Source organism: Microcebus murinus, chromosome 1 (assembly GCF_040939455.1).
Source record: "Microcebus murinus isolate Inina chromosome 1, M.murinus_Inina_mat1.0, whole genome shotgun sequence".
Taxonomy (NCBI): domain Eukaryota; kingdom Metazoa; phylum Chordata; class Mammalia; order Primates; family Cheirogaleidae; genus Microcebus; species Microcebus murinus.
In genome coordinates, this window is record NC_134104.1 from 40923809 (window position 1) to 40939977 (window position 16169).

The following is a 16169-nucleotide window of genomic DNA, read 5'->3' on the forward strand; positions in this document are numbered from 1 at the left end:
TATGCTTATTTGTCTCTTCTGATTAACATGTCAGTGGTTTTCCATTGCTATTAAGATGAAGTCCATTCTTTGACTTGGCTTATAAAGCAATTGTGACAGGGCTCCGTTAGCAGCATCCACTCTAAACCACTGCATGACATTCTTCAACGCCTCTCCACAATCCAACCAATAAAACTGTTGTATACATTATTAATTTTATGTCCTAATTCCTTTGAATGTACTGTTATTTCTGCTATGTCCCTGCATGCCTTCAATTCTGCCTACTCCTATTAACCCATTGAAACTAGCAAAAATTTTAAAACATAATAGAAATTGACTATATAATTAAATTGAGATAAATAAGAACAACTATATATTTAAATTTTAAAAACCCAATGGTTGATTTATTATGCATGTGAAATTTTTTGAAAAAATGTTTTTATAAATTTGAAATTATTATCAATAACATATAAAATTATCAAAAACATACCAAAAAGTTTAGATTCCATTCAAAACATAACAAGAAATGTTAGATCCTATTCAGATTTAATGTCCTTTATTAAGAGTTTCTCTGACTTATATATCAGAATATGAGTGTCATAGTTGAATAAGACATATGACACATTTTATGAAAATCATTGCTTACAAAATCTGAAAATTTATCTTATTTACCTCTCTTCTAAATATGTTTTTTCCGAGATCTTTCTTACATAATGGAGATAGCTTTTCTAGAGAACTTTCATTATAATGTACATAAGTTTTGAGCCATAATAGAGTCCTTGTGAACTGTTTGTGTGTGGCATTGAGGAGAAGAAAGAATACTTTTTTCTTTCCCTGAATAAATTATGTAATATATTTTTGCATAATAAAGATAAAATACATTTTGTATAATAAAAATATATATTACATTAGAATTTTTCTATATAACTAATTTTAAAGAAAACAATATTTGGATTAAACAAAATTATAATATCTAAATGTCAAAATAAAAATTAAAAAATAACAATAAAATGTCTAGATGTCATCACTTGGAAGAGTCAAATTAGCTTGTTAGATGCTATTGCTTGAAACTATCAAATAGTAATTGAGTTTCACAAAATCAGTGAAATGGATATACTTTTCACTTCTTTATATTCAGCAGAGAATATTGCTAATCTATTACAGCCTACTTAGAACTTGAGAAACATTTTAACAGTAAATATGCAATAAAAATATTTTGATAAGTTTAAAAAATAAATTCAGAAAGTAAGCCTTCCTCTATCAACCTAAATGTTTGAAAATATCAAATCCCAGATAAACAAAGATATGTAATAGTGACACTGTCAAAAAAGCAGCCAATGATTTTAGGATATTATGAAGGCAATCTGGATCATTTAGATAAGCATTCCTTTCCCTCCCCCCACCCATATTTCTCTATTTAATTTTTCAGAAATCAAGATGATTTCTCTGTTTTGCTTGAATTAACTATGTAATTCCTGGAATCCTTCCACCTCATTTAGTTTTTCTATTTACCACTATTAATAAATGATTGGATGTTGTTTCAATTGCTACAAACATAGTATGTATGCTGCCCTTCTTAAATATTGCTATTACTTGAAACAACGTGATTATCAGCAGGGAATCAGTTCAGGCTGCATTGATCACAAGTTAATATCAATTGACCCTGCTGTTTGTTATCTAAACTGCAATTTTTCATATGCTGAAAAAATATACAAGTGTATCCAAAGTACTCATTTTTAAAAATACAACACTATATCCTCCCCCATTGTATCATAAGTTGATTTCTTAATTTATATGGTGAAAGAACAGGTTTAAATGCCAACAAAGCCTATCTTCTGTTCATGGATGCCTTCATACTAAGTTGAATGGATTCAAAAGCTTATATAAATGTGATATAATTTTAACCTCAAAATTATTGGTTTCTTTAAAAAAAAACTCTCTAAAAACATATCACCTCAAGCTTTATTGTAAAAGAAAAAAAAACCTGTAAAAAATATTCTACTTGTGGTGGATTTTGTTTCCTGAAATAAAACTATTTGGTTTTCATTTTTCTCTTGTTTGGTAGCTCCATTATTGGTGGCTCAAATGTTCATAGCAGTTTTATTATCCATAAATATATTATTCCAACTGCAAATAAAATAAATTTTATATAAGTTGTTTGTTCACATTTCATGACTTTGATTTCTCTTCAAAGAGAGATGGAGCTGTCTTTGGAGCTAGTGATTTTCTGAGCTGGAGCAAGTTAAACTGCCAATGACCGGAAAGTTTATAGAACTCCTGTCTATTATACTGACAGATCCTCTCTAGCACAACCCGCATTTCTCTTTAGAGCAGCCTAAAATTTACAATCCTGTTATGAGGTAGAATACAAAGGTGTTCCCATACTCCTTTTCTTTATATCTCTAATCATACATAACTTTATCATTATTTCTTTGCTCAGTCATGCCAAATATTGGCACCATTAGCACCACAAGAAAGGGTTTGGCAGTCAGACTAGTTAAATAACTCAAAAAATTTGATTGATCAAAGTGAATTATTTATTTTAAAAGAAAATTAGAAGTTTTGTGAATAAACTGCAACTAAGCTCTTGCTTACAGATGTTCATTTAGGGAAAAAAAGGAACAAAAACAAAGAAAAAAACCTATCTTCAATATTAGGAGGCCTTCTCTCTTTAATCAACCATCTGATGATATTTAATCCTCACATTATGGACATATGACAGTATTTTCAAGTAAATTTTCTATTTAAAAAAATGTATTTTTGTTTTATAGTGACCACACCATTTTGAAAAGCCTAAGTAAAAAATATTTACTTCCACACAAGAAGCAGTCAAATTAATGTATTTTGTCTTTATGTTTTCCTTTGCTATATCTCCTGGACAAATGTGTTGTTTCATATGACATAGAAATATATGTCATTTGCACCTTTTGATGATACACATAACACACCCACACAATTGCACACAGCGTGTGACTCATTGAAGCAATGGGGCACAATGGAGACTACTGTATACTGACATACAAAGGTTGTGGCTTACAAATTGGTAGCTTAAACAAGGATGTTGGCTTTTTTCTTTTTTCTTTCTTTCTTTCTTTCTTTTTTTTTTTAATTCAAAAGCTTTATTGTAAACGGGAAAGGAGGAAGGGAAGGGACTAATGCAATAAGAACACAGTGACCATAAGATATGTAAGCAAAATAGTTTTTCCTTTAAAGGGAAGAGTAAGCAAGGTGAAAAAGACCCTGGCATGGGAAAGTGGGGTGAAAGGGTCTTTTGATGGATAGTAGATCAGAGAATGTTTTGCCCTGGGGCCAGCCTATTCTGAGAGGGCTATTAAGAAGGGATTGTTTGGTGCATTCCCCTGAGGATTCAGCAGTTCCGGAGCCTGGGGGATGTGGGGAAACTTATCCAGAGTTCGGTTAACAAGCATTTTGTTCAGAGTCATCCTTGGGAACATGCAGTTCAGCTAATTATGCATAAGGGGGAAAAATGGGAATTTGGAGGGTCCATATCCACTTTTGCCATAGGTAAATGGCTGTGGCAGGGCGGCGTGTATATGAATTGTATCTAAGTCGTATGGTGAAGGGCAGTTCTTTGTAGTAAGCTGTTTCCCAGAACACAAAAGGGTTGGAGGATTCCTAAACTTTGTAGTTTTCAGGATCCCAAGGCTTAAGCAAAGTTTGTGTAACATAGTTGGTTTCTATGGCCAATGACTCTTGAATCTGTGTCCTCCTTTACATGTCTGCTGTCATCAGAATGGATAAGATCCCCATAGCTCCTCGAGCTCAGGTTTCCTCTCTTTCCTTCTTGAATCCCTTTAACACTCCAACTCTTACCGCCACAATTTCAAGTTCATGGGTCCTGCCTTTGCTCACAGCTTCCTGTAGCTCCATTTGCAAAGATATCAGGTCTAAGTTAAATAAACTGTGAACGGGTTTATCAAACAATACACCAGTATGATATTGACAGGCTCAGCACCACCTCTTACTTATTTCCAAGTTGTGACATGTTTCTTTTTTTTTTTTTTCTTGAGGGTTGGAATATTTATTTATTTATTATTTCAGCATATTACGGGGGTACAAATGTTTAGGTTACATATATTGCCCTTTCCTCACCCAAGGAAACAAGCTTCAGGCATGTCCATCCCCCTGACAGTGCACACCACACCCATTATGTGTGTATACACCCATTCTCTCCTCCCCACTCCCATCTGCCTGATACCAGATGAATACGATTACTATATATGCAGTGTTGAGCAGTTAATACCAATTTGATGGTGAGTACATGTGGTGCTCATTTTTCCATTCTTGGGATACTTTACTTAGTAGAATAGGTTCCAGCTCTATCTAGGATAATAAAAGTTGTGCTAGACCACCATTGTTTTTTGTGGCTGGGTAGAACTCCATGGTATACATATACAATGTTTTATTACTCCACTCATGTATTGATGAGCACTTGGGTTGTTCCCACATATTTGCAGTTGTGAATTGTGCTGCTATAAACATTCAAGAGTGTTGGCTTTTTTAAAATCCTGACATTCTAATCTATAAATTAATGGGGTTAATGTTTTCTATCTTTCTTAACCCTTCTTAGCTACTATGAGGAAATGAGAAAATGATATGAAAGTATGCACATACTGAAAAGTCAGTGGATTAAAAGTATAAAATGAGGTACGTTATACCTAAGATCATTTACAAATGATTTTGGATGACTCAAATCAAATATTATCTTCAGATAAAATAGCTGTATGTGTAAGATTCTGCTATTATAGCTTGAATGATTATAAAGTGCTGATGTTTTCCCCAAATCAGTGTCACCTGACCAAGATGGCCTTAATTTTTCCTCATCTTGATTACATTTTAGACAGGATTCTTCTTAGCGCTAGGCCTCCAACTACTCTTTTTTAAGAGAATTCACTTTAGAAAACTTGCAAGTTCTTTCCAAGTCCCTTTGAGATATGGATCTTTAAAAAAGTTTTTTGCCAGTTTTATAACACAAACATCTTTCTAAGGACTTGAGAACATTCTCTTTGAAATGCAATCATCAAGGGAGATAGTACCCTATGTCCCATTTTCTATGGAAAGATAGCAGCCTAACTTTGCAGGTGCCCTGCTCCATGTTGGACCCTATCCTATGTCATGAAGATAGTAGAATGTTTATTTTTTTTTAGTCTATTAGTAAACACAGATGGCTTATGATCTTTTCATCTCAGTTCTTGAAAAACTCTCTAGTCTTTTATTTCAGTGAAATTGAGCTCAGACTGAGTTTTAACCTCTGTTCTCTATTGCAATAGCTTTGAATAACTACAATTCACACTCATTACCCACTGTAATAAATGTAAAAACCAGATTGATGATTTTAGATCTGGCAATTTTGGACTGTAATGAATACATATTCATTACACTAGTTAGAAATTTGGGGGTTTTAATATATTAATATTAAATGTTTAGTTATATTGTATTACAAAAATTGTTATTTTTTAAAAAGGTTATGCTGACTTCTTTTTTCATTCTATGTTAAAAATGTCAGTCTCTGGTTCACAGCAAGTATGAATTATGAATGAACTCATTAATTAAGATCTTTGTCAGGTGTAAGTTTTTTGTAATCAGTATCTCCTTAGATCTTTTCAGCCTTTTAGTAAAGATAATATGCTTAAATTCCACTTGCATGTTAAATCTGAAAAGGTCCTAATGATCATTCAATCACAGCTCTTGTTTTACAGATGAAAGAAACTAAATCCTGTAAAGTTTAGTGACACTTTCAAGGTTGCATATTTATTCATATGCAGAGCTGGGCCTAGGGCTAAGATTTTTTTTTTTTTCAATTCCTAGGCCAATAAAAATAACTTAGTGAGGTCAAATGTTCTTAATTGATTAATGTATTGATATAGCTAGTCCTTAATCTTAGCGCATAAAGTCACCAGTGTATTTGTTCAAAGATCTAAATATTTCTGCATATTTAATTTACTGTCTTTAAATCTTTATATATACTGCTATTGCTAAGAGGACTGTTCTTATCAAAAAAGCTTTTAATTAACACAGACTCATTTGTGAAATTGGTGATTACTTAAATCACATTTTTAGGCCATCTACCATATTTTATGTATGCCTTACAATGGAAATTTATGCTTACTTAAAACCTTTTAGGGGTCTTCAGCCGTAATCATGCCAGAACCAGCTAGGTGATAAGAGCTGATCTAAGAAAGTAATTAATATTTCACTCGAAATTATATTACTTAAAATAGATTACCAATTTTCCCCTAGAGTGCGTTCTTGCAGGCCTTCAAATCTCACCACATCCACTGTTATCTACTCTAAGAAAGTGAAGAGCTAGTACTGAGTGAAATGTTCATCCTACCCTAAGACCGAGAAAGTGTTAAGGATGAATGGAAATGAGAGTTTGTTTTTAAATTAAATATGATCAGTGTAATGTCATTTAATTTTCTGAAGCCGACTTATGCACAATGTAATATTAAGTATGGTGTTCTACCACATAATCTATTAGTTTGAAATTATGAATGTTGGCTATTAATAGCCATTTGTTATATTTTCTATAAAGGTCATATTTGTTAAAGTTTGTTCGCCAAATGACAGTGGTGCTAGTTATTGGTTGGAGTGGACTAAGAAAATATTTTCAACTATTGTTTTTGTGGGAGGGCACTGAAAGTTGTCATATTTCTTATTTTAAAATACCCAGTATGCCTAGAAGTAGCAAAAAATAATTATACTTTTTAAATTGTAAAATGTGTCATTAAATTTCTAGTATAATTTTATGAGTAAAGTAACTGTTTTATAATAAGCTTTAACATTTTAATAGAAGCAAGTGGCATTTAAAATAAAATAAAACAGTAATGGAGACCATGGCTGTGATTTCAGTATAACTAGCATTTCATTTTATTTTTCCCAGCATGTCTTTTTCACACCTTATATTATTTGTCTACTCCCTCAGTAATGAAACCAAGTGTGAGAACAAATACACAGGTATATTTATAGTGATCAAAGACTTTAGGCAAGATGTTTTCAGCAGAAAGCTTTTGGTAAGTAACTTCTTAAGTCACTACCTTTATGAACAAGATAACCAACTTCTTAGGTCACTATCTTTATAAAACAAGAGGAATTTGGATAGAAAAGATTTTTTTAAGAGGTGGAGAAATAATAAAATCTATTTTCAAAGGAGTCAAAAATTAGCCATCAAAGTCTTCATCACAATGACAATACTTTCCTAACTATCCTTACTACTCACAGTCTCATCCCCCCCACTATGTTCACCTTACAGTTTGCCCGTGAATCTTTTCATATTCAATCTCTGTTTTAAATTTTCCCCTTGATACAAACTCTCTGCTAATTGAATGTATTAGGGTTGACTAGAAATACTCAGAGGCAAAAAGCCACCTTTTCCTTAATTGAAAAACTTAGTAACGTTTTATATTGTTCCATTTACTAACACAGGAAATTTATTTTACCTGAGAGTAGATTTAATAACAAAAAAGGAATCCATAAACTTTCTCCAAAAAAGTATTAGAACCTCCTTTTTTTCCCCCAGTGCGAATATTTTGTGGTTCACCTCTTAACTTTGAAATAACCTTAAACTCTTTGGATCCAAGGCTAAATCTAGGCTTTCAGGAAAGAGGTGACTCAACTCCTGCTTTTAACATGTAGCACATTTCTAAACTTGGCCTGGATATAGATCTTGAGCTTCACCCAGTTCTGAAACTGCTTAAATAGGTTAGGAGGATTTTGATTTTGTTGGTAACCTTCAGATACTCTTCTGAAAATAGGTGAAATCACTCTGAGGGGTTAAAAACACTGCTAAAATATAAGAAATTTCTTTAATTTCATGCCTCTGTCAGGATGTATCTTTGTCAGAATGAGATATAAAAAAGCTTTGTTAACTCCCTTAAAAAATATTGCTCATAAAAGTTATTGTAACGGGTACATTGAACACATTAAACAGAAGTTTTAGGGACTGTCAAAGCAACACTGCATGGGGAGAATAAATCAGGAAAAAGAGATCTTATTAAATGCTACTACAAGAGGGAAGACAGGCTGTAGCTGAAACTCTGTTGAAACAAAGAGCAGGAGAATTTTTAAGTGCTGGAGTGAGCTAGTAGAAGAATACTGGAGGAATTCAGAAAGCAAGTTCATTGCCATCTAACAAGGCTCATTTGCCCACTGCCCAAGAGGAAGCCAATACACTGAGACAACAGGGTTACAGCAGAGAAAGAATTTAATTTTGCATAGCGCTAACCAGAGATGGGAGGAATTACTTAAATCCACCTCCCTGAGAATTTGGTAGACAGGATATTTAAGGATAGTTTGGTGGGCAGAAGATTAAGCAATTAGGTTTGCTAATTGGCTGAGTTTGGGTCAGAACCGTCAGTTCCTTGTCATGGGCTGCTGGCCTGGATGGGTCAGCCCATCCACAGGAATGCAGGACCTGGAAGATATCTCAGAAATTACCTTGAAGTTCCACAAGGGTGTTGTTATCTATGGAGAAAGCTAAAAATCTTTATGACTACCAGCTATGTGACTACAAAGTGACAATTAGAGAGAAGCAAATAAGGGGATAGTGGCTAATTATTATCATTATTTTAACTAGGTCTGTGTCTTATGTTTAGCTATGCCCTTACCACAGTTCTCACCTTGCATCCCTTTATTAATTTGTAAAGGTGGTTTTAAATTGATTTATGGGATGTGTGGATTACTTTGTGTTATTACTGATTTTGGAAATGTTTTTCTTTGTGATTAGGGCATCTGTGTTTGCTAATTGAAGTTAGGCTCCTACTTTCTCATAGAAACTGATAGATACTGGCACTATCTTCTTTTGTGATCACGTTTCTAAGTTGTAAACCTGGCAAGAAGATTTTAAAAATATTTACATCCCAAAGGAATAGAGAAAAATTTATCACTACAAATATTCTGATGTAAATGCTTTAAGAAAAGCAAGGTAGGAACTGAACTGAGAGAAAAGAAGAAGCCTGTCTGAAGTTTAGTCAAGCTGCTAGTGACATTAGAGTCTTCTGGGTCAATACCTTGAAGTTCTATAGGGCATAAAGAATAATTAACGTATTTGAAGATATGTATTATTTCTTTACAGATAATATCAGGAAGAGTAATTTGTCTTCTCATAAACTACACCTTTTGGTAACCATTGCCAACAAAATCTTGGGCTGGATCTAGTTCACTTGGATAATTCCTATTGAACTTAAATTCTGTGGTTTTATTTAGAGCATATTTCACCTTTGCAGTTTAGAATAGACTATGGAGACATTTAGTAGTCAAAATGCAGCTACTCAGTTATAAAAGCTCAAAGGACAGTTTATTTCAAGTGATAGCAAGATAACTAGGAGCTATAAAATCAACCAAAACTCATTTATGTCTTTTTGTTATTTTACTGTGCATGTTTAAGTATAAAACACTACCTTACATTCATTTTTAAACAAAATAAGCTTTAAGCAACTAAATATATTTAAAAGTTGAAAACATAGTTCACTAGCCAGGGACTGACTACTAGACATTTCTCCTTCATGGAAATGAGAGAGTCAAATATAATTTATCCTTCAAAAATCTTACACAGGTTTAAATTAGTTTCTATTTTTTTAAAAAGGCAAATTCTCTCTTAACTTTTGTGTAACTGATGAGGTTATTGCCCCATTGCTTAAGTTATTGTGCTTATGTGGACATAGCTTTAGAGATGGTTTGGAGATAAAGAAGAAAACCAAAATATTTCACCTCAAAATATTCTTTTTCAACATATTTCAAGATAGCTATTAAGAAGGACTAGAAATACAAAAATAGCTGAAAAGCTGTCTTTCAGGGAGATTTGTATGTGTACAGAAAATCTACACTGATGTAGTCAGGCTTTCTCTGAGGTCCTCCCTTGTTCTGATCTAGATAAGATTAAGTGTCTGACATCTTTTATGTTGGAAGAAACATTTACCATCTAGTCACTCTGAAGGTTGCTATTGGTGAGGTTTCATCTACATAACAAGACCACCTTTGCTAGCCAAGCCTCTTCTTCTCTCCCTCCCATAACATGTCTTGTTATTATAACCTGATTTACCACCATAACCTGTTTTTGGCCATGCTCCAAACCCCCATTCTTTCTGTAACCTCAAGATGATATAAAAGCATCAAACATCCAATCATTTCTTTGAGATATTTGTAAGACTCACCTGCACATTAATTACTTTGTAAGCCATTTCTCCTATTAATCTACCTTTTGTCAGTTGATTTTCAACAAACTTTCATAGGGCAAAGGGCATGCTTTCCTTTGGCCCCTACAATAGGATAGAAGATAAGCCTATTTGTCAAGTTGATTTGAAATCTCTTAAAGCCAAATGAAATAGAATCACCACGTCATTCATTATTTATAATCTTTGGGTGAAAAGAGATACATTTTCAGGTTTAAGTTCACAAGATACAAGAAGCATGATTTAATTTCAAAGAAATAACTGCAAAACCTAAGTTTACTCTAACAAGCATAGCATTTTAGAGAAAACTCTTGGTAAAATTATTCTTATAAAAAGCTAAAATCATTCAAAGAAATTATGTTATTAATAAATAGAGGAGAATTCAAGCAAGAATACAAGTGAGAAGATAAAAAATTTCCCATGTTTGTCTAAAATTAAATATCTGAATCAACCAAAACATAAGAACATTTCAAATGAAATATCTGAGAGAAAACAATTAACTTTCTTTTATAATTCCAGATTTAAGAGAGAGCATAGGTATATAAATTATGATCTAATTTTTAAAATTTGTTCCTAAAGTTTTTCCATTTTGCTGACTTGGAACATTTTAATCTCATAGTACTATAAAACAGGATTCATATTATTATCAAAGCAACTCCTTTGGTAAAGTATTGTTAAATTAAAGATCTTTTCTTTATTATTTAGTGAGAAAAGGTTTACTTTGTAGCCCTATATCTGTCTGGATCTGAAAGGTGAAAAACTCTTTTCAGAATTATGTTTATGGTTCCTACAAATTATGATAAAGACTACTTTACATAAAGAAGAAGGTAGCAGTCTAAATAATTAGAGTGAAAAAATATAATCATAGCGTGAAATATCCAGGCAATATTACTGTTTCAATCACTCTAAATAAAAAAAGATCAAGAGGTTATATATTCAATAAAGAGAACTGAGTGACTTTCTGAAAATCCAAAGATAATAAAGCAAAAGGGACAAAAATTTTGATGTAAGAAAGATAATTTTAATACTTAAATTTATGAAGTGGAATGGGACATAGAGAGAAGGAGTTTTTTTAATAATTAGCTGATTCAAAAGAGCATACTACAATTTATTTGTATACTCTTTGGTATGCATAGAAAGTAGAAAGAATATATATTTTTTTCTTTATGCCTAAATTCTGCTGTACTAAAAAGAACTACAGAGCTCCCTACTATGAATAAAGAGTTCTAATTATTTTTTTTACTTGGAAGTCCTCCATTTGTAAGTAATTTCCCTAAATTTATATAACTATGTATAATACTTCCTCCCATCAAGAGTTATAGAAATCACTGTGTATATTCAAGTGTATCAGGAAATTAACTTGGATCAGCAACAAAAGACTGGGATAAAAATCTCTGACTTTTATCTTGTAACTGTGAAATTAAATAATTCAAACATTAAGCATTTAGACCTTTAGATTATTCTGAGCCTTGAGAAGAAAGTAGCTATATGGCCTGAGTCACATGGGATGAAGCTGCAATGTCTGCCTTTCTTTTTTTTCTATAAATAATTAGGAAGACTAAGTGGCACTAGAGATAAAACCACTTCAGATCATTACCCTTCCTCATGGAGTAATAAAGTAATTTTTCTTGAAATGTAGTAATCTATAACTGATACCATCCAACAAGTTTCATTTCCCACTGCTCAAGAGGAAGCCAATACACTGAGGCAGCAGGAATTACAGCAGAGAAAGAGTTTAATATCTCAGGGCACCAAACAAGGAGATGGAAGAAATTTCTCACTCCATCTTCCCAAGAATTTTTGAGAAGGGTTTTTTTGTTTGTTTTTAAAATTATTTTTTATTTTAGCATATTATGGGGGTACAAGTGTTAAGGTTACGTATATTGCTCATGCCCCCTTCCCCCTCAAGTAAGAGCTTCAAGCGTGTCCATCCCCCAAACATGGCATATCTTACTCATTGTGTTTGTATATATCCATCCCCTCCTCCCTCCTCCTACCTGCCTGACACCCAGTAAATATTATTCCTATATGTCCACTTAGATGTTGATAGTTTCCTAGACAGACTATCTTTAGTTTGGAGAATTAGGTCTGCCAATTGTCTGGGGATAGGGTTGGAAAGCAGAAATTATCTTTTTGCACTGAGTTAGTTCCCAGATAGAGGGTAATAAGACCAGTTGAGTCAGTACTTTGGTTTGAGCCACTAGTCTGGTTGGGTCAATTGGTCCATTGGAATGCAGGATCTGGAAGAACAGCCTTTGGTTTCAAAAGGGTAATGCTATCTATGGGAGCAATGAAGAAAGCAAAGGATCTTTATGACCATCAGTTATGTCATTCCTGAGTAGTGAGCAATTATAGGAAAGCAAGCTAGAGCATAATGGCTGGTTTTCTGTGTGTGTGTGTGTTTGTGTGTATTTAACTATGTGCATACCTTTGCAGAGTTCAAACTCCTACTATAGTTTCCACTGGATGACCTTTTATTAATCCTACAAAGGGCAGTTTCATAGTCAATCAAGTCACTGTAATGTATGTACTGGTCTTGTATGGAATATGTAATCTTGCTAAGACTTCTCTGCCTCTGCCTACTTAAATGAAACCTTACTCTCTCAACTTTGAGACACTGACCCCATTCATCTGGAGTTAGTGTTTACCAAGTGGCTATCCTCAAGTTTTGCACTTGAATAAAATCTATACTTAGTCATAATTTCTGAATTTAATTATTTAAGGTTTGTATAACTATATTACCTTGGGTACGTTATTTGGTCTCTTTGAGCCTATATTGTTCACCTGTAAAATGAGGACTTCCTTCATTCTTCTTTCTTTCCATCTAAAAATATTTATAAAACACTATAAGACAGAAAAATAATATTTCATAAAATGCCAGACAATGGTATCCATTATTTCATTTCTTTTAATTTATGTTGCCTATATTTTTCCTATGGAATTTATTCTAGCCTATATTTTAGTATAGCTATTTGCATACGTTCTTAGTTTTTATACCTGTATAGCATCTGAGAGTATTTGTGCTTAAGTGTTCAATTATATTTTGTTTGATTTGAAAGCTTGCCTTTCTGCAAGGCTTCCACAAGCTTAAAAGTGGAGGTTCAAATTGAAAAATAAGAGTAATGCATATTAGTATATATGACATTTTCCAGGAGCAATTAAATACTTTATACACAAATGAATGCTTTCTAAAGTCAATCCTTTTTTACCCTTTAAATTATAATCAAATACATATCATTGTTTTAATTCTGTCCTCTAACTCTCTTTACACTCTTACACACAATCATGCACAGTTACACGTAAAATATATGCAGTAACTGCAGTAAATATAGTTACAGAAAATCCCATCATTGGTCAGAAGGAGTAAGACAGAAGGATCACCTTTTATAGCCCTAGATTCAGTCTGCCCTCCTCTCATTCTACTTATCAAAGAGATAACTGCTTCAATAATTTCCAAGGATATAGAAGTGGATATCATGGAAAGATGATTAATCTCTTTGGTTAATGAGATGGTTAATCTCATTTTCATTCCAACCTTGTTTCACATTCCTTTATTATACATATATGTTTAAGTCATAGAATAGGTGAGACTCCAATCACCTCCCATCAAGAAGCCACACAATGGAAGAGTTGTAGAATATTATTGTTTAGTTACAATTTAGTTTAGATATAGGTATAGGTCTTTGTGGATAGGTTTGCAATCATGGTAGTCAATATTATAATATCTAGATATCTAATTAGGAAAATGCAGGTCAAATCTGTGTTTGCATGAATCTTTAGTTTAGCAATTTGCCCAACTACAAGGAAAAGTTTAGCTTCAGTAGGGTTGGTTTTTGCTCCAGAAATACATAGGGAAAACAGTTACTTCTATGAAGACATTGTACAGCATAAACAAGTTTCACCCTAGAAACTTTTGTATTAATTTCCTATACCTGCTATAACAAATTATCACAAACATGGTGGCTTAAAACATATATTTATTATTTTACTCTTCTGGACATCAGAAGTCCAAAATGGGTGTCAATGGGCTAAAATCAAGGTGTAAGTGAGGGCTACATTCCTTTCTGTACAGGAATGACAAGTCAAATTCTCTTCACAACCCACATTCTGACAATTTTCTACCTGTCTTTTTCATATTTACAGAACTGTTATGATTATCTTATGCCCACCAGGATAATTCAGGATAATCTCTTTCATTTTAAGGCCGGCTGATTAGCAACCTTAGTTCTATCTGAATCCTTATTTATTAATTATTCTTCATCTTATAACCTAACATATGCACAGGTCTGGGGCTTTTGGACACACTGACATTTGAGGGGGCTGGGGCATTATTCTTTGTACCACAGGTTCTCAGCTAGCCCTAACCCTAGGTGGATATTTGTTTTTAAGTAAAGGTATAAGAGCCTCATTTTTCTTTAGGGAACTAAACCTTTCCAACCAGTGCTGGGAATAGACGTGATAGTTATTCTTAGTATTGTACAAAATGAGAGTCATTTTCCTCTTCCTCAAAAGACTAATTAGTTTATCTCCATTTGGTACACATTAAGAATGAATATCTGCAAACTAGATGGTCTAGATTTATTACATAATCGGGACAATAGTATTAGGCATGGGGCATTAAGGGAAATTATTGTTCACTTGGCAAAATATTCATGTTCGTTTCTCATGATTCTGTTCTGCTTTAGGATGTGACTTGAATCCTCAGGAACTTAGGTTCTGATAAGAAGTGTTAAAATTCTCAAGTCCTGATTGGCATCTCATTTGATTTTTACCCCTCTACTTTTCTTCTTACCTTACCTAACCTATGGGTTACCATGTAACCCATAAATAATGCTCCTATCTCTACTTCTGTTTTGGGTATGGCTACTTAACAAAATGGAAACAAATATAAATGTGTAAAGTCTCAAAAAAGAACAAAAGCAACAACAAAATAAAAGTCAGGGGAATGTTACTACAATCTATAAAACCGAAAAGGTATCTTAGTTTAAAAATGATCTATTAAAGGATGCTATAAATATCTTACTTTAATTTCTTTGTTTCCTAGATGAGAAAATTGAAGCCTTGATAAGTTAAATGTTATGTGCAAGTTCACATTGCCAAGAAGGAACTCAGTGTTCTTAATTACCTTCTCAACTTACTTTGACAAAATATTAAAGTAATATATAAAATAAAAAGGAATATGGAGAGAGGTGTGGCAAAAGCCTTTATATTTCAGTGTGTTTCACAACAATTAATAAAATTTCAGCAGTATTTTTCCAAATCTGCTGAACATCATACTATATCTGCACTTGATAAATATTACCATTTAGAAATGATTCCTTAATGGTAATTTCACAACTTATTAATGGTTGGAGTTGAAAAAGCCTACCTCACATAGTCTGATGTGTCATAATTCATGTCATAGTCACTATTTTTTTTCTAGGTTGATGGCCTCTTGTTGACGTTAAGTATAGCCTGCCTGCCTTTTCTAACCTTACATTTAATATATCACACTGCATGATATGATTACACAATACTGAAATCCTGCAGTCATAATTGCTGCTTCTATAATTATGTAACCTGCAATATAACTTGGCTATATACAGAAAAGCTGCAGTAACCCAAGTAGTTGAGCCTTTTTGTAAGACATGCAGTGTGTGTTCCTTTCTAGCATTATTTATTTGATATAAAAAGTTGGGATTCATGAAACAGGAGTTGCAAAATCAAAACTAAAAGATGGAAGTTTATTGAATATGTAAATTTCATGAAAATATTGATTTATATTTTGATATGAAAGATAATGGATTAAAATAATTACATTCTGGCCTGACAAAGACTTAACCTAACACCAAAGTGAATCATTAAATGTATATTTGTTATTTGGCATACAGATGATGAGTTATTCACATAGTATAAAACATGATGATAATCATTTCTAGCCCTTATAAAAATAATAGTATTGAAGTACAGCTTTATCAGTTTTCATTGTCAAAATCATATGTGATAATAACAAATTCATAT